Source organism: Berghia stephanieae, chromosome 4 (assembly GCF_034508935.2).
Source record: "Berghia stephanieae isolate SIO BIC M18660-M18661 chromosome 4, UCSD_Bste_1.3, whole genome shotgun sequence".
Taxonomy (NCBI): Eukaryota; Metazoa; Mollusca; class Gastropoda; order Nudibranchia; family Aeolidiidae; genus Berghia; species Berghia stephanieae.
The window spans coordinates 7817614-7842006 of record NC_088363.1 but is presented as its reverse complement, the minus strand read 5'-3'; the positions used below and the strand labels follow the sequence as shown (position 1 = coordinate 7842006).

Genomic DNA, 24393 nt, shown 5'->3' with positions numbered 1-24393 from the left:
ATTGTTTTTAGCCAGCCATTTTTTATGAATAGTTCTCATTAAATTGTATTAATCAGACTATGAACGTTTAAGGTTACACATAGTTTTGTGTGTTGGTACATTTCATCCACTGGCGGAATGTTGTGAGTTTTTAAAAACTAAGTGCATAGCATCAATCCAAATAGTCCTCAGAGACGAACCCCTCTCTCGAAAGTCTTTTTTTTTATTATTCTTAACTCCAAACACTCCAAGCCACCCGGCTGGGCCAAACGTCATGAGTCTTGTCGTAGTCTTCCTCCATGATAGCCTGAGACACCCGAGCCAAAACATTCCTTCACAATGCAAAGCGACGATCTTCAAAAGAAGTCCCAGGTTTGAGAGTTTTTGCCAAGATGAGGGTCATTTAAATCGATCGATATTTCAAGGATGAGTTTTCTGGCCAAATTTTCAAATAAGTGTTTTCCCAGGGTACGACAATAATGCGTCTAACGTTGTGAAGGGCATTGTGGAAATGCGCTATACCATTACCAAAGAAAAAGAAAGAAAAACTTGAGCTATTATGAAGCGCAATATCCACTAAAACTGCTAAAAGCGCTTTACAAATAAATAGTAATAATAAATATTAATACAAAGAGTACTTTGAAAATCTTTTTTACTAGTTTACCTGATTTTCCCCCTCAAAATCTTTGAAAGAATCTGCCATAATATGATACTGACATGAACCTCATAGCCTTTCTACCGCTGGTTGATATGACGGATATATACGGTTACTATTTATATGACGGAGATACAGGGTTGCAATTGCGTTTGTTTTTACGGTGATTTACTGCTAATCCGGACAAGATAATGACACTTTTTATTTCTAAAAGATGAGGCGATGTTAACCCTTTATCGGTCAGAATGAGTTTGTATTTCAAATGATATATATATATATATATATATATATATATATATATATATATATATATATATATATATATATATTGTCTCCCGGTGTTCATCTAGTTATGATTGCAAAGAGGGTCCCGATAGGCCAGAGAAAGAGAATACACTCAAAGTGGCCTGTATCGACCCCGCGTACAGTTGACATTTTTTGTGACCCCCCCCCCCCCCCCAACCACCCAACAGGTAATTGGGCATGTTGTAGTCAAAATATTCTGTGATATGCCAGCGATATCTATAGATAGTATGCAGATGACGTCACTCAGGCCTTTGTTATTGTTTTTGCCATCCGCGTTTGTGAGTTGTTCTCACTAAACTGTATTAACCAGACTCTAAAAGTTCATGGTTACACAGAGTTTGTGTGTTGGTCCGTTATACTTCCGGATGGCAATGTTGTGAACTCCTTGGCCAAGCGCATTCTATCTATACTCTAGGAGACGAGATGGTAGCAAGCAAACTATGTGCAATACTTTTAACGCTATAGATAGTATGCAGATGACGTCACTCAGGCCTTTGTTATTGTTTTTGCCATCCGCGTTTGTGAGTTGTTCTCACTAAACTGTATTAACCAGCCTATAAAAGTTCATGGTTACACAGAGTTTGTGTGTTGGTCCGTTATACTTCCGGATGGCAATGTTGTGAACTCCTTGGCCAAGCGCATACTATCTATAGAAACCGAAACAAACTCCTATTGCATCAGTCGTATGAGGGACTACGTTTTTTTCTTCTACAATTCTGCCGTATAAATTAAGAAAGAAAAAAAAAGCACACACAAAAAAAAAAAACACGCATTTTAAATCGGTCGAAGAAAAAGACCCTCATGTTGTTAAAAATTCTCAAACCTGGGATTTTCTGGAAGACTTCGCGAAGTCCCAGGTTTGAGAGTTTTTGATACGACGAGGGTCAGTTTAATCGATCAAAATGTGAAGGACGTGTTTTCTGGCCAACATTTTAAATTCGTGGGTTTGAAAAAAAATATTTCCCCAGTACGGCACAATGGCAAAGCTGGTGACACCCATTATCATCTATTATAGTCTTAGATGGAAATGGTTACGGCCGATGCAAAATGTGACCCACCGTATCAAAGCGGTATTATGTCGGGATCCATTCGGTAAGGGAAATTGAATTCATAGCCACAAATATCCAACTTGGGTTTAATTTCTGTACGTTATGCTGGAGTATAACGACTATTTCTTGCATTGCAAAAACTTCTAAGCTCCAAGTTCTCACCATTCTATCTCTAAATTCACTTCTTGGGGTCTGAATCATCCCGACATAATACCGTTTTGAGACGGAGGGTCACAAATGGACTTCATATTAAAGTCTGATTATGTCCTTCTTAAAGCTTTATAAAGGAACGAAATTGACGTCATTCAGCTCATTGTTATTGTTTTTAGCCACCCATTTTTTATGAATAGTTCTCACTAAATTCTACCAATCAGACTATAAACGTTAAACATAGTTTTGTGTGTTGTTACCTTATCTTCGGCTGGCGGATGTTGTGATTCATTTGGCTAATCGCACAGCACCAATAGCTATAAAGAGATAATCTTTGACTGGGATTATAGTCAAATTGAATTCTGCCCGGTAAGGGTTAATATAAAAAAACGGTTGTGTATAAATGTTACCCCGACCTGGTTAGACGTGCGCCCCGTATAGTTTGTAGGTTGTGGAGTTTCTGTTTGCAGCCATAAATTGTAAATGTTTGAAACAGGTTGACGGGCGGGAATCGTTTGAAACTCGCTGCCAGAACACAGCAAATGGCAACACTCACCAAGACCCCAGACAGCAGGTGAACGTGGGTACTCGTCCTGGGTTAGATGGAACCGTGCAATGGATACAATTGTTATACAATGGGAAATGAAGCAAACTCAAGGAGGAATGGTATGGACGTCACAGGGTTCTTTGTTATTGGTTTTTTTTTTTAGACTGCCAGTTTAATGATTAGTTCTCAATAAATTCTATCAATCAGACTATAAACCTTTACATAGTTTTGTGTGTCAGTACGTTATATACAACTGGCGGTTGTTGTGAGTATGTTACCTAAACGCATACCATTAAAACGTGTCCATAATATAGTCAGGTTACATGGTAATAATGCATACTTTCTTTTAACAAAAAAAAAAAAAAAAAAAAAAAAAAAAGTCAACAAACAAACAAAACAAAACAAAAATTATTCAATCGTGATTTAAATGATTTAAATAGTATTTTCACGTCAGCTGATGGCAAAATCTCTCAAACCTGGGACTTCGCTAAGTTCCAGTTTTGATAGTTTTTGCCAAGATGAGGGTTATTTAAATCGATCGATATTTGAAGGACGAGTTTTCTGGCCAAATTTTCAAATATGGATTTTTCCAAAGTACGGCAGTACAGTTTGTTAATGTATTCAGACCTAAAATGTGACAGTACCCGTCAGTTCCAATTGAATATTTTTTGTAGTCTGATATGATAGCGATTGAAGACGATGGGTCACTTATGGATGGGTTTTGTTAATGGGAGACAGGACTATTGTGTAGCAAATAGAAGAGAAAAAAAAAAAAAGGGGGGGGGGGTGCACTTTGGACAAAAGTCAATACAAGGGGAGGGGGGGGGGGGGGGAGGGCAATTTGACCGATCCACAGAATGGGGGGGGGGGGGGGCTGCTTACTTTGGACATTTTCTGATTTAATTTAGTCGAGGCGAGATGTGATGTATAAAATTGTTTCCTTTCAATCCAATATCCCGTTGGTAAAATTACAGCCACAGCATAGACAGTATCTTTTTCACCGGCACATTTCATGAGCTGAAATTTATAGAGTAGGGAGGGGGGTTTGAATATGCTTCGGATGGGGGGGGGGGGGGGGGGGGGGGGGAGGTAATCAGAAATTCAGAAAAAATAGACGGGACCGGACGGAGGGGGGGGGGAGGGGGGGGGGCGTCTATTTGATATAGTAGAGTCGAAGTGAAGAAGTTTAAAGACATCTGGTGTGTAAGTGGCCACGTCTAGACTCCCAATCATCTTTATTCAATTAATCTCATCATCACCAAAAGGCAACCTAGGAATTAGTCAGACTCTTTCATCACTGTGGTTTGCACTTGCCGTTTATCCAACATCTTTGGGGTATTATGGAAAAACATGTATTTTACGTTTTGGTCCTTCAAATCTCCATTGATTTTAAGATACCCTCGTCTTGACAAAAACTCTCAAACCTGGGACTTCGGTGAACTCTTCCATAAAGTCTCGGGTTTCAGAGATTTTGACAAGATTAGGGCTATATTAATCGATCGATATTTGAAAGACGAGTTTTCTGGCATAATTATAAATACGCGTTTTGTTCCCCCCCCCCCCCAAATACGGCATATCTGGCCTACCCTCTATAAACTTGAACAGAGCAATTTGTCTTCTTTTCCATATGACTGACAGGAAAAATTTGTATTTTGCGATAAGACGCACAAAAAATATTTTGAAAGTAAAATTGTTCTCAGTCGTTGACTTGCGAAATGTCTGTGGGTGTGGATGAATTGCAGTGGGGGAAAACTTTGTTTCCACCAAATTAAATATGGTTTAATTATTAGTCTGTTATACAAGGGGAATACGTTTGGGTGGATTCAAGGAGTGCCGATTTATTTTTTTGTTTGCTTGTTTGTTTGTCATGTTTGTTTTTGTGTGATTTTCACTGCTGATCCTTATATTTGTCTTTTGGTTCAATACCTGGATCTACTTACTTGTGATTGGTTCAGTTTTTCATGCACTTGGGGCTCAATCGGTTTGTACTCAATTTGTCTCACATGATTAATTTAGGCTTACGTCAGCAATTTTATTACGGCCAATCATATTTTGTTACAGCCTCAGTATTGCATTCTGATTGGCTCAAAATTATATTTAAAAAAAGAGCAAAGCTGGTCGATGACTGAGCGTGGGGTTAGGGGATTGTCTGCGGGATTGTCTTTGGGAGTCAACAAATAGATGGAATCACATGATTGACTGCTGGTTTTTAAATACGTGTGTTGTTGGGGGTTTTTTTCCGGAGACGGCAGAACATTTTTTAGTTTTCATTTTGGCCAGAAAACATTTTCTTCATAATCAATGGATTTTATGAAATGCCTCAATTGGTCATCAAGTGTCGAACCTGAGTTTTCCTGGAATTTTATACTTTTTAGAAAGCTGAAGGTTATTTTAGTTGATTGATTTTTGCAATATGCGTTCTCTGGCTAAAATAAAAAAGACTTGTTTTGATGAAGTATGTCAGATTGGCGAATACAATGCTTTGCAGTCGATCTATTGACGCCCACTACAGTCTTCGTTTGTTATTTTTTATACGAACCTTGAACACAAGTCGTTAAACAGTCGGGGTCAATTTATGGTGTAAGTAGAGGTGTGTGTGTGTGTGTGTGTGTGTATGTGTGTGTGCTAAGCCTACAGAGGTCTTAACTGTCCAAGATGTGACGCAATCGAGACCTGTCCAGTTGAGATCTCAAACTATCAGATATATTTATTCTTTTTCAAAACGTAGTTTTTGTTTCATCCAGTACATATTGCACACTTGATGCCCTGTAAGTATTTTAGATATCCGACATTGTCGATTTTCAGTTACCCATTCACACCTGAGTTATGTAATGTAATATGTGCCTAAATCTCTTTATCCAGAGACAAACAGCTTGGGACAAAGTTTGGATACGTCAAAAACAAGTCTGTCACTGATCACTCTTTTGAATTCGTTTGATTCTGATAAGCGATTTGGTCATCAGAGCCACAATCAAAGCGACAAAATCAAAGGACAAACGCATTCCATCTTGATGGCCAAGAAAGAATTGCGTGGTAAATCAAAGATTTGAAGGTGTGTGTCCACCAACTATCCTATCGGTTTTATGACCATTCCTGGCTCCCGATGACCATTTAGTTGTCTGTATTGCTTAAGAAATGTGCGGAGGTATTTGATAAGGGTAAGCAAGGGAGTGCCTTTATTATTGGATTCATTGATTTGATTTCAATATGCCTTGAAGTGGGCTTTTTGTTCTGGTGTTTTCTTACCATTGGCGTTTTAACAGTGGTGTGAATAGTAATACATGAAAATGATTATATTTATTATTATGTCATTAATATTAATGATGATAGTCGTAGTAGTAGTAGTAGTAGTAGTAGTAGTAGTAGTAGTAGTAGTAGTAGTAGTAGTAGTAGTAGTAGTAGTAGTAGTAGTACTAGTAGTAGTAGTAGTAGAAGTAGTAGTAGTACATATTACTTGTAGTAGTCGTAGTAGTAATTTTGATGGTGATGATGATATGATGATGATGATGATGATGTTGATGATGATGATAGAAAGGGAAAACAAAATACGTGCATATGTTTTCCTGTCCATTGGAGTTTGGAGGATAAAAATCGGGTTAACGGGCCTGAATCATCTTAAGGACTAGTTGTTGAGGTTTCCCTTGGCCCCTCCCCACATCTCCCACCACTGTATGAGTTATATTTAATAACGGAGAAAGGGTGGGGGGGGGGGGTAAAAAAAAAAGCAGAAACAAATAAAAACCCGGATCTGTGATAACATTTTCTACCTCCGAACCCCAGACAAAAACCTCTGTTTTCACGAGATTGACGGCATTTAAGTCTGGGTGTTCAGACCATTACAACAACCCACATGAAAGGAGCAATTAAAGAATACTCAAAGATTGCATTGCATCATCGCCCCACGTGAGTCCAAGAACGGTAATCTAGGAAGTTTGATATCCTACCAGGTGGCAGACGGCTAATTCCCGAATGGCTTTTGATGACGCGATTCCCGCTTTATTATCCAAGTAAATCGGAGACGGCTGTAACGTCTTAACGGGACGTGTATTGTGGGCGTCCCGTTGAAATGGACAATGTGGCAAAGACACCAATAAGTCTCGCCCTTTGTAATGAGATCACAATGACTTCAAATAAACGCTATTGAGGGATTGCCTTTTAGAGCTCTCTCTCCCTAGATCGCACAGCAGGTATGTGTGTGTGTGTCCGTTCGTCCACCTCACGCCCAACAACGTTTTGTTGTTTGTCTCTTGTGTCTACCCGTGTGTTCACCGCTTCCTATGACGCACACGGCCATAATTGACAATACAGTCATTGTTAGGTGACAAAATCTTATAATTGGTTTGGTGTACGCAATTAAGTTGCACTTTATCCATTTTGCTATTCATTATTTATTAAAGAGCCTGTGAATGTGAGGAGTAGCCTAGGTTGTTATACTGTTAACTGTTAAAATAGTATAAAAGACATTGACGACCAAGATGATCCTGGAAATGTCGAGGCAAAATTATGGGCAATTATCCCTTATTTCGACAAACACTTTTATGGCGTGATATTCACGAAACGCGTTCAAAACGCTTTACAAAGGATCCCTAGCCAACAGCAACATTTAACATGGAGGACGAGACATGACGCCTCTTAGGCGATATTACAATTTTTATTTCCCGACAGAGACAATGATGGCTACCTGTAAAGTTAGGATGAATTTAAAATACTCACCCATGTTTTCAATTGCTTAAACAATTCCGCTCCTGTTTACCTTCAGGAACTTATCCACCTTTATGAACCCAGTCGAAATTTAAGATCTGCTAATTTAAATATCCTAAGGGAACCCCAAAATCGTTAGTTTTTCATGAGAAATCCTTTGACCACCATGCCCCCGACTGTGGAACTCCATCAATATTGAAACTAAAAATAGTGAAAATCCACTTATCTTTAGAAAACGGTTAAAAACTGAGCTTTTCTGTAGGGCATATAATTTGGACTCTTAGTATGTATTTTATTATAATATATTATGTTATCATCGAATTTGGGTGGTTTTAATATGCCAGTTCTATATTTGTATATCATACATGATGTGTTGATGTAAAGCGCCAGTGAGCAATTCCAAATTGGAACTAGGCGCTATATAAGTTCATTATATTATATTATTATATTGTTATTGGCCAGGTTCTAATTTTACACGTGGGTATGGCGAGAGAATGTGAGTAAAGGACTCAACTATGCGCCGCTCAAAGCGGGACTCGAACCTTGACCCTTCTGGTCCGAATACGAGTGTCATACTGCGAGCCGCACAAGAACTAGTTTTTTTTGTTTTTGTTTTTTCTTTAATGTCTAAAAAAGCTTTGCTTCAAATGCCGATTTTATAAAAGTGAAACTCCAATTGTCCAAAAGTTCAAACATGACATTTCAATCAATTCTCAGGTTATCCACAAGTGCAAAGGTCATTGTAATCCATGGATAGTTGAAGTCCAAGTTTTGTGACCAAAATGATAAAAAAGTGTTTTATCGGAGTTTGGCATGATTTCGCTATTTTATTGAAATGAGAAATTGTCATTGTGAGGATTGTAGCAATTACCTAGTATTCTATCCATTTGGCTATTTCATACCTTTGAGAAGTTGCCGGGATCTGACAAGAAAGTTGGACAAACTGTTGACAAGTTAACCTGCCGCACTCTGGAAAATCACGTATCTAAAAAAAAATGACCAGAAAACTCGTCCTTCAAATATCGATGATTCAAATGACCTTCAATTTGGCAAAAACTATATATTGTAATAATTAAGATCCTGGATTTATCTCAAACACGTGACATATGACTTGACTTCATATGAATTCTCATGTTAAAGGATTTCTGACAAGTTGTGGCTGTTTAAAATTGATAGATATCATAGGAGTAAAAGTTTTCTGGCCATAGGGTCAAACAAACAAGTTTAAAAAAGTATGTAGTGAAAGTTGGATGGAGCCGACCAGATGTAACCTTGAACGTTTATTGTCTGGTTGATAGAATTTAATGAGAACTACTCATAAAAATGGCTGGCTGAAAAAAAATAACAAAGGGCTAGATGACGTCAATTTCGTACCTTCTATAAATGGTCCAAAATAGAGTTGAATAGAGCAGGCCATATGAATGATCCCAAATAGATTTGGATAGAGCAGGCCATATGAATGATCCCAAATAGATTTGGATAGAGCAGGCCATATGAATGATCCAAAATAGATTTGGATAGAGCAGGCCATATGAATGATCCAAAATAGATTTGGATAGAGCAGGCCATATGAATGATCCAAAATAGATTTGGATAGAGCAGGCCATATGAATGATCCAAAATAGATTTGGATAGAGCAGGCCATATGAATGATCCCAAATAGATTTGGATAGAGCAGGCCATATGAATGATCCCAAATAGATTTGGATAGAGCAGGCCATATGAATGATCCCAAATCCCAAATAGATTTGGATAGAGCAGGCCATATGAATGATCCCAAATAGATTTGGATAGAGCAGGCCATATGAATGATCCCAAATAGATTTGGATAGAGCAGGCCATATGAATGATCCCAAATAGATTTGGATAGAGCAGGCCATATGAATGATCCCAAATAGATTTGGATAGAGCAGGCCACATGAATGGTCCAAAATACACGTAGATTTGGATAATATTTGCCATACAGTCTATGACAGCTAATGTACAACATTGATTAAAACATTTTATAATCATAATATTTTAAAGTTTTAACGCTAGAACGACAGAAAATCCGAAAAGAAGGAAAGACAGAGAGTATTGCCGACCTATTCAGTTTGTTGGATCTTGGGGCTGGGTGAAGTCACGTCTGGTCAACAATTCAAACACACAAACCTTCTTACGGTCTAAATGGCTGAGTCTTGGTCTCCTCCAGGGGCCCGTTTGGTCTGTCAATTTAACCCTTTCCTTTACTTCCTTTAATCCTTATTGGTGACCTAAACAAGCCGACGTGATTATTCATCTGTTTTTACGGTGTGTTTGTGTGTGTGTGTGTGTGTGTGTGTGTGTGTGTGTGTGTGTTACAATAAATTTGCTCACTTTATGTGAATAGACTCCCGCCCAAAATCGATGGGGTTTTCTGAACTAAATCATTTTATTTGGAAGAGGATAGAGTGGTAGTTTTAAAACCTAATTATTTTTGAAAAATTAAGACACTGTTCTTAAAATAGTTTGGTTAGAAGAGTAACATTTCCTGTGGTCTCATGGATAGGACGTTTGACTGTTATTGAGGACTTTCCCACACGTGTCAACCCTGGCTGCTGGTGTCATCTTGTGTCATTTGCTTACGGGAATGTTTCTCGTCTTTGTCTATTGATTGTTTGTTTATGACTCACCATTAACCCGTCACTCATTCATTCATTCATTTATTCATTCATCATTCATTCATTCATCCTTTCATTCGTTTACTTATTCGAATATTCTTTCACTCACTCACTCACTCAGTCCTTAATCAATTTACTGATTTAACGGAACATAGATTTTCTTTTTTTTTCAATTAAAAAAACATCCCTTTATTCATCCCCTAGGGGAAATTTGTCTCTAGGGTCTATTCCAAGGGAAGACTTGAATAACCCAGGCGTCAGCCGAAGTGCAGCGCCGCAGATTGAGCTAGGGCGAGGTGACTTGCTCAAGGCCACACAGCGCAGCGGCTAGTGATCGAACTCGATACCTTTCGGGTACGACACAAAGGTCGTACCGCTGAGCCACGCTGCCCCCCCGTCATTTCATTCATTCATCTTTCAATCGTTTTCACCTCTACCTTTTTCTTTTTCTCCTCTTTTGATTTATTTATAACGAAGCTCGAATAGCAATGGTGATAAGTATGGATCACAGTTTACCTGTAGTCTCCAAATCAAGTCCAAGTGATTATAACCGTCGTGTGTTGAATATAACTGCCGTATTTGGACAAAACTCGTATTAAAAATTTGACCAGAAAACTCCTCCTTCAAATATCGATCCATTTAAATGACCCTCATTTTGGCAAAAACACTCAAACCTGGGACCTCGAAGTCAAACGAGGTGAGAACATTAAATATTTCGCGCTCCAAAAAAAAAAAAACAATTCAAAAAAAATAAAAATAAACGAATAAAGCAAAAAAAAAAAAAACCAACAAAAAAAAAAAAACAAAACAAAACAAAACAAAACAAAACAAACAAACAAAAAAAAAAATCACGAAATATCCGAGCACTGTATGTGATTCAAGGAAAATTTGGACCATATCTATTTATCTATCTATCAATCTATCTATCTATCTATCAATCTATCTATCTATCTATCTATCTATCTATCTATCTATCTATCTATCTATCTATCTATCTATCTATCTATCTATCTTTTATCTATCTATCCTCTACTCTGTGACTCTATCTACCTTTCTCTCTATCGTTCTCTTTATCTCTTATCTCTCTTCATCATTCTATGTAATGTACCCCCCCCCCCCCGACCATTATTATTACCCCCCCCTCCCCCCCCCCCCCTGTCCCTCATTCTAATCTCTTCTTTTTCTCCTCCCTCTCCTCCTCCTCCCTCTCCCCATGTTCTCTCTCTCTCTCTCTCTCTCTCTCTCTCTCTCTCTCTCTCTCTCTGTGTGTGTGTGTGTGTGTAAGTATTTCTATGTGCCTTTATAATTTTGTTGATTTTGTTGTAGCTACCACCCGTCTCCACATGATACCAACGAGCCAATTATTATTTACTTTTGATTTTTGGACACGGGGCAGCAGCAGATGATAATATGTGAAAGTCAAAGTGCCTTATCACAGCTTGACCCCCTAAAGTCAACTCGGGTGGCGAGTGGAGCTGTTGGCATCTCATGTCTTGGAGAGATGGATGGCTTAACAATGACGTTATGGTAGGAAATACGACGAGGTACATCATTGGAACGTTGGTTATGTTTGGAGTCTACATTCTGAATGTTAAACCATACTCTGCTAATACGCTTCAACAGTCGTACCGTTACTTCCCTCATAATGACGCATGGTAACTTAGTAACCGGCTCTAAACTATCGGAACCATGGCCGACGCCCTTATGAAATGTTTCTCCGACGAGCATAAAAGCGTATCCAGAGGAAAAAAACCCATAATAAATCTGATCATGTTTTGACTTTTACACATTCTGATCACAAGACATAATATGAAAAGTTATAGCCAGCATGAAAAATAAAAAGTACCGATTTTCTTTGTTTAGAACTATTGTGGCCGCCGTTGCTGGGCGACGTGACATAAGACTTGAATCCAGTTATTATGTTCATTTTTGAAGCTATTCTATTCATTTGAATTCAATAGTTTTGTTTACGGTCTCCAATCTACACCAGATTTGAACCAAACACTTAGCTGTGTGTGACACTGTATTGTTTCCAGTTGGGACAATTTCTTGTCAGTTCGGCCGCACTCGGGAAAAGCCCATATTTTAAAATTTGGCCAGAAAACTCGTCCTTCAAATATCGATCGATTTAAATGACCCTCATCTTAGCAAAAACTCTCAAACATTGCCGTCATTATAGTATTTTGTCTTCTCCTATTGTCTTCGTGTCTTTAAAATATTATATGAACAATATGTTCTCTAAAAACATCCGCGAAGCATGTAAGATGCTGCGTCGTGCTTTAGGCGCTTTTACAATTTGTTTTGGGGGCTCCAGATTGTCTACTGGTAGAGCATTTGAATCTCCGATTCTGTCGATTTTTTTCTCCCTGTACGCTTGCAAATGATGGGTATTTTGGTGTGATAGACCAGGGTGACAGAACTTTGTCATAGAATAGCGTCCTATCCTATTGGTTTCAATCAATTAACGCCAAAACAGCCGTGGTAAAATTTTGGCTCCGTGGACAATAAATGGTTTTAAAGGACAAGTCCATAAAAAAAATATTAGAAAACGCAAAGCTATTTGTACAAGAAGACTAGTAAAGTCTTTCATCACTGCTGTTCTATTTAATATCTTTTACTATTTCTGGATAGGCTATAACTGATCTAGATAAACCATAAGATGAACTTGTTTTCGTCAGTTGTTTTGGTACGGATTTCCTATCAAGGTTTTAAAATGCCTGAGACTTACATTGATCGGAGTGCGGATATCAAGACAGTTGACGCATCTGTTAAAAATAATAATAATAATAATAATAATAATAATAATAATAATAATAATAATAATAATAAATAATAATAATAATAATATAATAATATATATAATAATAATAATAATAAATAATAATAATATAATAATAATAATAAATTATAATATGTCCTCAAAAAGTGGCAATTTGTCATTTGGTTACACATTTATAACAATACAATATTGACATACACACACTCACACAGATGCACACTAGTAACATGGTAGTCATCGAAAGAAAAAAAATAAAGAGTGTGTATTCTATACTAATTGTGATGAACAGAATAAAAAACAGAGCATTTACAGGTCTGGACAATGCCTGTTTCCACCTCCACCCCTTAAAAAAATCATGACATGAGATACAAACATTCCCAAAACATCAGCTGAAATGTATCACCAATAAAATGGCCTGACCGAACCTGTTCAGGTCACAGTTCTATCCATGCCTATGCCTGTGGTCTCAAGATGTTTTTCTATCTGAAGAGCCCAATTTCTATCATATAAACACTTGTATTTACCCACTACTACTACTACAACTACTTCAAGTCTGCCACCCATAACTGCTTATCTAGAATTAATAAAGGAGGAAAAAATAAGAAACCAACCCAATAGACCAGACGATGGAATGATGGGGGATCTTTCATTCTGGTACATGCTATTTCATGTGAGGTCTAAATACCATCCAATCACTACAGACTCTGCCCCTTAAGGTCTATTCACATAGTCTAGCAAAAAAACAAACCAAAAAAAAAAAAAAAATCATGCAAAGAACCCCCCCCCCCCCCGCCCCCAAAGAAAAAACAAAACAAAAAAAAAAAAACAAAAAAAAAAACCCAAAAAAAAAAAACAACAAACAAACCGATAGGCTGCTGCACAAACCTACACCATTAAAATGAAAAGGTCTCAACCAACACGTACTCATTTACAAGTCTGATAACCCAAATTGTTATGGCTCGTTGTAATAGAAATTACTCTCAAACCAACGCAAAGTATTGCCATTACAATGTTAAAACCGACCCATAATTGCGCTCGGTTATCAGACCTTCAAATATATGCACCTTGATCTCAACCTACATTCATAAACATGCAGGTCTGATAACAGAGCGCAGTTATGAAAATGTTCGAACACTACTGTAGTAATAGTAATAGGGAATAGTCTGTGTTGGTTCGGGAGTTTTTCCATTTTAAATAGATTTGTTTATAAATACAAACTGATTTTAGAGAAGTTCAATTATAACAATAACATAAATAAATAGATAAATAAATAAATAAATAAAATTCCCTTTATTAATCTCATAGGGGATATTTTTCTCTAGGGTCTATTCCAAGGGAGGGAACCAAGACGTCAGCAGCAGTGCGGTGCCGCAAATTGAGCTAGGGCGAGGTGACTAGCTCAAGGCCACACATCGGGTATTCGAACTCGGTACCTTTCGGGTACGAAGCAAAGACCGTAACGCTAAGCCACGCTGCCCCACAGATTATTAGATTTGCATGTCATAACATGACGATGGAATCTAACGGTGAATGAGAAAATAGCTTAAGTCTCTCTACTCATCTTTTCCACTTCGTGTACTTATACATGACTTTATAACCTTTTCGAATGAAGAGCTCCTACGGCATGTTTTGGCTGGTGTCGATATCCAGGATAACTCTCAACAATCCAAAACAAATGTGGATCAAATTGATGAGGGGTCGAGAATGAATTGAATGTCGTGCACCTTATCGTCCTTGCTTGGTAGTCATTTTGGTTTGTTATTTTGTAGTGCAGCTTAATGCTCTAGTGTGTGACATGGGGGTCCGTGGTTCGAATCCCGCGATGAGCGCTATGTATAGTTGAATCCTTGACAAAGACACTTTACTCCCATTTTCTCAACGTGCTTAGATTTAGAATGAGGACCTTTCGGAAACGACAGGATCTCTGTGCGGCTATGTGGTCTAGTGGTCTGACACTTCGCGAAGACCCAGGTTTGAGAGGGTTTTTTTTTTTTTTTTTTTTTTTTTTTCCAATATGAGGTCATTTAACTCGATCGATATTTGAAGGACGAGTTTTCTGACCAAATGTTAAAATATGGGGGTTTTTTTTCAGAGTACGGCAGTACTGGTGTGACATCTTACCAGGATCACGTGATCAAACTCTAGGTGGGTTAGGCGATTGGGAACATTTGGTTGTTTTAAAGTTGTTCAAAGCATAAATAGAAAAAAAAATCCCTTCATTCATCCCACAGGGGAAAGTTTTCTCTTGTCTCTTGTTCATCGTTATCATCACTATCGCCATTATAATTATATAACTAATATCAAGTCCACTGCTACCACCACTGCTACCAATACCAACACAACCACCACCGTGATGATGATGATGATGATGATCATGGGGGGGGGGGGTGTTGTTGTCGTTGATGATGATGATGATGATGATGATGATGATGATGATGATGATGATGATCATGATCATGATCATCATCATGATCATCATCATCATCATCATCATCATCATCATCATCAACGACAACAACACCCCCCCCCCCAAAAAAAACAAACAAAAAAAACCCCACCAAAAACCATGGGCAGTTTTCCATCCCCATAGCTCGGTCACCCAGACACAAGTTCACCCATGCCCTCCTATTCCTCAGTGTCCAAGTGTATATCAGACGTGTTTGTCCAAACTATCACCTTCATCTCCTCCCATCTCTCTTCCCCCCCCCCCCCCCCCCACACACACACACGCATCTCTATGTTTGTTTACAATTCATTATATCCCATTTTAAAAACGCTATTACCAACATTAAACAAAAAAAAAAAAAATAAACTAGCAGTTTTTTAATACAAATCAAGAGAAGCAATTAAACAAAAAACAAATAATAAAAGAAAGAAAACAAAAAAAAAAAAAACAGCTATGACAACAGCAACAACAAGAACAACAACAACAACAACAACAACAACAACAAACTAACCGCCCCCTTTCAAAAATAAAACAAACAAAAAAAGAAAGTCAAACAAAACAAAACAAACACGTAGGTACATTTAATGAAGAAAACCATAACACCCCGACTAGCACATCCCCATTTTCATCTTCTGTCATTAGTCACAAATTATTTTAACTGATCTAAGAAAAATATTTTTAAATCATCTCAGCTAAAACCAAAACAAGTCCAGATTTCCCACCAGCTGATTATTCTGTTGTTTCTACTCTTGTTATGATTACCTCTGACTCGTCCTTTACCAAATTCTTTCCGGTGATAGAACTATTTACCTGCTAATATGAATGGTGTGTTCGTGTGGATAATCCCCTAGAGATGTGTACCAATGTACTTGACACAACCTTCACGTTACCCGTCATCTCTAACTGGTACAATATGAATGTTGTGTGTGGATAATCCCTCGAATGTCTACCAATGTACTTGACACAACCTTCACGTTACCCGTCATCTCTAACTGGTACAATATGAATGGTGTGTGTGGATAATCCCCTAGAGATGTCTGCCAATGTACTTGACACAACCTTCACGTTACCCGTCATCTCTAACTGGTACAATATGAATGTTGTGTGTGGATAATCCCCTAGAGATGTCTGCCAATGTACTTGACACAACCTTCACGTTACCCGTCATCTCTAACTGGTACAATATGAATGGTTAGTGTGGATAATCCCCTAGAGATGTGTACCAATGTACTTGACACAACCTTCACGTTACCCGTCATCTCTAACAGGTACAATATGAATGGTGTGTTCGTGTGGATAATCCCCTAGAGATGTGTACCAAGACACAACCTTCACGTTAACCGTCATCTCTAACTGGTACAGTGTGAATGTTGTGTGTGTGGATAATCCCCTAGAGATGTGTACCAATGTACTTGACACAACCTTCACGTTACCCGTCATCTCTAACTGGTACAGTGTGAATGGTGTGTTCGTGTGGATAATCCCCTAGAGATGTGTACCAATGTACTTGACACAACTTTCATGTTACCCGTCATCTCTAACAGTTACAATGTGAATGGTTAGTGTGGATAATCCCCTAGAGATGTGTACCAATGTACTTGACACAACCTTCATGTTACCCGTCATCTCTAACTGGTACAATATGAATGGTGTGTTCGTGTGGATAATCCCCTAGAGATGTCTACCAATGTACTTGACACAACCTTCACGTTACCCGTCATCTCTAACTGGTACAATATGAATGGTTAGTGTGGATAATCCCCTAGAGATGTCTACCAATGTACTTGACACAACCTTCACGTTACCCGTCATCTCTAACTGGTACAATATGAATGGTGTGCAGCGTGTGGATAATCCCCTAGAGATGTGTACCAATGTACTTGACACAACCTTCACGCTACCCGTCATCTCTAACTGGTACAATATGAATGGTGTGTGACTTCTTGACTTAGATGCCTTTCGCGTCTCGACCGAAAGATCGGGTCGCCTTGGCTGTTTCCAGTATTTCCTGTGTGAAGTGTCTCCAATATTGCCGGTCCTCTGCTAGGGTTCTCAGATTTTCAAGGTCCCCTGCCGTTATGAGACTAATGCTTTGTCCAAGTGTTGTGAGGTTTTGTTTAGGATCACAGGGAGTGTTGTGATCGGTCTTCCTCTGAAAAGGTTCCCGTGCTTTTGGAAGTATCCCGACATGGCTTGGTTAGCTGGTATGTTTTTGTCCCTGTGTAGTATGTGACCGAAAAGTTGCCATCGTTGTTGTAAAATGTCAAGGGAGATTGGTCTTTCTTTTGTGATCTTATAGAGTGATTCATTTGAGATCTTTTTTGGGTATTTGATGTCCAGTAACCTTCTTAGCTGTGTGCGATGGAAGGCATCCAGATGTTCTTCTTCGGATTTTGTCAACGCCCAAGTGCCGCAGTTATACAGAAGTACCGGTTTTACATGGTGTGTAGCGTGTGGATAATCCCCTAGAGATGTGTACCAATGTACTTGACACAACCTTCACGCTACCCGTCATCTCTAACAGGTACAATATGAATGGTTAGTGTGGATAATCCCCTAGAGATGTCTACCAATGTACTTGACACAACCTTCACGCTACCCGTCATCTCTAACAGGTACAATATGAATGGTTAGTGTGGATAATCCCCTAGAGATGTGTACCAATGTACTTGACACAACCTTCACGTTACCCGTCATCTCTAACTGGTACAATATGAATGTTGTGTGTGTGGATAATCCCCTAGAGATGTCTACCAATGTACTTGACACAGCCTTCAAGTTACGCGTCATCTCTAACAGGTACAATATGAATGGTTAGTGTGGATAATCCCCTAGAGATGTGTACCAATGTACTTGACACAACCTTCACGTTACCCGTCATCTCTAACTGGTACAATATGAATGTTGTGTGTGTGGATAATCCCCTAGAGATGTGTACCAATGTACTTGACACAACCTTCACGTTACCCGTCATCTCTAACTGGTACAATATGAATGTTGTGTGTGTGGATAATCCCCTAGAGATGTGTACCAATGTACTTGACACAACCTTCACGTTACCCGTCATCTCTAACTGGTACAATATGAATGTTGTGTGTGTGGATAATCCCCTAGAGATGTGTACCAATGTACTTGACACAACCTTCACGTTACCCGTCATCTCTAACTGGTACAATATGAATGTTGTGTGTGTGGATAATCCCCTAGAGATGTGTACCAATGTACTTGACACAACCTTCACGTTACCCGTCATCTCTAACTGGTACAATATGAATTGTGGGGTGAATAATCCCCTAGAGATGTGTGCCAATGTACTTGACACAACCTTCATGTTACCCGTCATCTCTAACTGTTACAATGTTGGCATGATAACGGCGATGAAACATCAAATCTTACTATGAAGAAGAAAAAAAAAAAAGCAAAGAAACAACAACAACAACAACAACAAAAAAAAAAAAAAAAAAAAAAAAAAAAAAAAAACACTGAAAAAGCACGAACTTGAAATTTTGACCAGAGAACTCGACCTTCAAACATCGATTGATTAGAGTGATCATAATCTTGGCAAAATATTTAAAAAAAAAAAAACCCAAATAACTCTAAACCTGGGACTTTAAAGACGGACAGAAATAATAATAATAATAATTAAATAATAATAATAATAATAATAATAATAATAATAATAATAATAATAATAATAAATAATAAAAATATAGATAATAATATAATAATAATAATAATAACAATAATAATAATAATAATATAATAATAATAATAATAATAATAATAATAATAATAATAATAATGATAATAATAATAATAATAATAATCTAAACGTCGATTTTCCTTTTTTGAAATCATTTCTTTTCCCCTTTAATAAATGTTTCTGTCTCTAAAATAAAAAGAGCGAAAGACTTGACGTGCTGAACCAGTTATCGGCCAAACTCTGTAAAGTCACGTATTTAAAAATTTGGCCATAAAACTAGTCATTTAAATTAATATATCGATCGATTTAAGTGACCCTCATCTTGGCAAAAACTCTCCAATCTGGCACAACGCGAGGCCTTCCTTGAATCCCAGGTTTGAGAGTTTTTACCAAGATGAAGTTTATCTAAATCGATCGATAGTTGAAGGACGAGTTTTCTGGCCAAATTTTGAATATGTGTCTTTCCAGAGTACGGAAGTGAACCAGTTAAAGACGTACTTGGAACTGATTTGGAGCATCGGTTTTTTAAGTTCAGGGAAATTTGCCTATCTTGATAATTCAATCTGTGTCAATTTCGTTTGATTTATTTGACATCAATCTACAACGTATGCTTAAACACATCGAGATCAACTACTGTCTGATAAAACACATTTTATTTATTATGGACAGAAAAGCTTATCAGTTTTTGGATGGACTCAAACTTGTCAAAAGATTTCAAACCTGATTAGAAAGACTGTCGGGTTTAAGAAGAAGTCCATCAGAGCCGTAAGGTGTATGGATCCGGAGTTTATCCTGATTTCTATTGTGTTAAACAACGCAATTGCTTGCTACCATTTTGATAGGACGCTTGTCTATTGCAATGTCGCTCGCGCTAGATCGAATAAACCCAGTTTCTAATTCACTGCTGACTGGACAGAGAGACAGACAGACACACATACACACACACACACACACACATACACACAGAGGGTGGGGGGGGGGGGGGGCGAAATCAGAGAAAAAAATATTGACTTTGGGTGTGAAGTGAGTGCTTTAAAACTTTTAACAAGTAGAAGTTCCTTTTGAAAGAAAAGAAAATCTAGTCAAAGAAAAACAACTTGAACATTTTATAGCGCAATATCCACTAAACGTGTTATAAATGTTTTACAAGGGGTCCGTGACCAACAGGAACACTTAACATGGAAGACGAGACATGACGCCTGGTAGACGATATTACAGTTTGTTTCCCCGACGGACAGAGACAACGCTGATATCGACTAGATACTCATTTCACACCCCGAGTACGTGAGTGAATGTGTGTAAAGAGTCGTTTCCAATGACTTAACTATGCGCCGCTCAGAGAGAGAGAGAGAGAGAGAGAGAGAGAGAGAGAGAGAGAGAGAGAGAGAGAGAGAGACTCGAACTTAGGACCATTCGATCCGAAGGAGAACGTCACACCACAAGACTTACAATCCGAAGAAGAGTATCATAACCATTGACCACACAACCGCACACAACTGGTATTGGAACTCAAAACTTTTTCTGATCAAAATGAAAAAGGGACGTTTTGTCGTAGTAGACCAGAGTGTGGGTAATAATGAATCCAGCCTGTGAACTGTAGGGTAGGGTGAGCAGTAAGTTGTTGGCACGGATATGGAGAGCAACTCATTATCATAAAATGATGCCTGCTATTTACTTAATATCTGTTAATTGATTTACAACCTGCTATCCGATTAGTCTCAGCTTGGTGAAATTTAAATCTTGTTGTCAGTGGGTCAGCAGTGTCGGCGTCTCATGTTGTAACAAAACTAAGCCGTGTCGGATGAGTTCAGTTATTGGATGAGTGACAATTTTCTTTTTTTCCGGCGTGTGTCGTTGTTTAAGGCATTTTACATTCAATACCCCACTCGAATCACGTTTGACAGTGATGGGTATTGCAAGAGTTCTGAGATAGAAATAGGACGCCCGACAGGCGACTTTTGCTGTATGAAATGGAATGTTGGTAATGCTTGTAGAATGAATGACGTATTGTGATGTAAATCCTTGGATATGGGATGTTGTTTTTATGGGAAACTCAAGTTTTGTTGACTATGGCTAGACAGATGATTTTGGCCTATATATCTATATAGGTTGTATGAGTTCTTGACTGACGTCTTTTGAAAATCTCGAAAAGGAATCGAACCCCATACCTCCTGGTTACCGATCATACGTACGGCCAGTGCACATAATGGTAATCAGGAGCTTCGATCTCTCTAGTCAAGGAAGGCTGATTTTTTTTTTCTTGGCGGAGAGGGGTGGGGGATAATTTGTTTTTCTTGGGGTTTTTTCCCCGTTGTCTCGCCTTGTTCAAAGACATTTATTTAAAATTTTGACCGACATCATTGTATTGCAGAAAAGTGAGTGGAGCAGGCACTTATGTTGATAACAACAAGAGATGAAGTGAGTAGGAAAGTACCAGAAGACAATAGAGAATAAAAATTTCGCGGCGGCGATGGGGGTTTGAACCCGCGACCTTACTGGTACGACAATTCCGCCTGGCCGGTGAGAGCGTGACTCTACCGTATGAGCTGTCCACGATCCCAAAAAAAGATCGTCTCTAATCCTAGTATTGCTTGGCCAGAAAGACCGTGCCCTTGTAACTTGTAACTGGTGAGGCTTATAATGTGTCCAAATATAAAAGTAGGCATGGTGATCCATTACTGTTTATGATGCATAAAGCTCATTATCCCTCTTTCTAAAACCGAATGCCTATAGTTTTGTATTTTAAATTGCAAAAATCCACCCTAACACTAACAGCCTAGCATATTCAAGCGGAATGAGATCCCAGATTGCCAAGAATGGAGACCCGATAGTGATCCTGGTTTTAATGGACTCCATAAGTCCTAGAGGATGACAATCAATTGTGTTGGACGAGAATTTGTCATATAAGTCATGATCTATTCATTCAACAATAATTGCTGACACGAGTGGGGGGAAACAGTATAACACAAAGCAGGACAAGGCAATCTCATTGATCCTGCCATAACTCACCGGAAACAGTCGTGGCTGGAATGAACATCACAAAAATTGGTCATCGGAAAAGCCTCGGAAGAACCATCTTGTTTCGCGCATCACGTAGCAGAAAACGCCATAGGAGCAATTGATTGATCCGCCCCGGTGAGAGCAAATGGTGGAGGTGTCGTAAAAACGGAGGGCAGGAATGTTTTATGTCCTCCCACTGAATTCCACCCATTGGACGGGGCCGGGATTTGTGGGGGCCATTATGTTTCTTCTGGCTAATCTCGCCCCACGTCATTGTTGGCGATCTTCTCATTTTCTTGAAGAACAAAATAGATTAAAGACCCGAGGTGAATGCCAATGGGATAGGCTATTGTTTTGGCTTCTTTATCTCATTTTCTCATTCTGCTCGCATGAGTACTGGATTAGACAAAGAACTCTTGAATAAATGAGTGACTTCCATATCACGTGATTTCACCAAGGTGTTCAATTGTTACAGAAACTGTCATGAGTCATTTATCATTTCTGGACCCGCCATCAGCCTCCAACTCCTAAATTCAACTATAAACCGTTAATTATATATATATATATATATATATATATATATATATATATATATATATATATTAATATATATATATATATGTCAAGTTGGGGAAAAAGCCTTTTTCACTATATACACCACACCACTACGACTCTCTCTCTCTCTCTCTCCCGCTCCCCCCCCAACCTCTCTCTCTCTCTCTCTCTCTCTCTCTCTCTCTCGTTTTATCTGTGTCTTTTTGTGCGTAATATTGTCACATGAGGAATACCAAGCGTCAGAGCACCGTGGTTGTTTGGTTTTTTTTTTTTTTTGCTTATTGTTCTTGGTTTTTAAAAAATATTTTTTCATTAAATTATTATGAGTTACATTTACACACTATATTTTCTTGACACCCTGTCGCACTTTCATCATCATCATCATCATCATCATCATCATCATCATCATCATCATCATCATCATCATCATCATCATCATCATCATCGTCGTCGTCGTCGTCGTCGTCCTCGTTGTTTTCTTCATCAACATTATTATCCTGCTCCTCTTCTTCTTCTTCTTCCTCCTCCTCCACCTCCTCCTCCTCCCTATCATCACCCTCATCACTATCTTTACCACTATCGCCACCACTACTCCGTCATCCTCATCATCGTCATCATCATCATCATCATCATCATCATCATCATCATCATCATCATCATCATCATCATCATCAATTAAGTGAAAATAAAGGAGGTTTTCTTTAGGACCTTCACCCCAATAAAGGGTGAGAAAAGCTACGACGACAATAATGATCACGACGACGATGATGATGATGATGATGATGAGGAGGAGGAAGAGGAGGATGAAGACATGTTGGTGAGGAGAGTGGGAGAGAATAGAGAAAATAAAAAGGTAAGGTGGCAAGCAGGAAAATTATGACAAAATGAAGAAGCTGAAAGGGGGGGGGGGGGGAAGAAAACGATGAGAAAGACGGAGAGATTGGGTGGGAAGGGGGGGGGGGTAAAAGTGGTAACATGTAGGAAGCGGGAATAATAGGATAAATATTTAAAAAAATACTTTCCCCATGATTATACAATCCAAATGTACGCGTGGAAAAGATGAGACCATTGTGATATAGAACGTACATTGACTACACAATTCGTTGACATTTTGGTCATAAATCTTTGACTCATAGATCCAGCCCTCAACTTGTATTCAAACATATCTATGAAACCGCAAAGTCCAAGATTTGAGATATTTTTGCCACGAGGAGGGTCGTTTAAATCGATCGATATTTGAAGAACCAATTTTATGGCCAAATGTTTAACTCACCCAACCCTAACACCGACTATATCTGTAGTTTACCCGGGTTACTTTTACCCCATGCCTATTTATTACATTTTTATGAGACAAATTATAGGCATAGTATCAAAGCTAATATTTTTAGTTTTTGCATGTTAATGGTAGTTGAATAAAACTATCTATGTACATGCTCATTTTTAATACATTTTTTTTCCAACTTTGAAAATTAAAAAAAAAAAAAAGAACAACTCTAGGATTGAGTGAGTTAAATACGTTTTATTCCAGAGCAGGGGAGTTAACTAAAGTCAATGGGAAAATAGAATGAGATAGGACTCTCTACAATGGTGGCATCTCCTATGATTGATGAATGGTTAAATATAGGTAAAGTCAATGAGAAAATAGAATGGGGTAAGAATGATGTAGCAGTGATTGGGTAACTGGGTCATTTAGATCTGGCGGAAAGTACTTTCGATAGATAAGCGTACTATTCAAAGGGTAGCAAGTAATTGCTATTGTCTATTTCTCACTATAGAAACGGTATAAATTTCGGCTCCATCGGCCTGGTGGCTCTGAAGGACTACTTTTTTAAATTATTAAAACAAATATTATCTTTTTCTGGATATGACTTCACCTTCTCGTCA

At 38.4% G+C, this 24393-nt stretch overlaps 1 protein-coding gene across 1 annotated transcript in view; it reads left to right on the top strand.

Annotated features, from left to right (window-relative positions):
- Positions 1 to 24393, top strand: part of LOC144969968 (protein Wnt-4-like) — a 78508-nt gene that overhangs the window by 52609 nt on the left and 1506 nt on the right. The gene's annotated exons all lie outside the window — the stretch shown is intronic.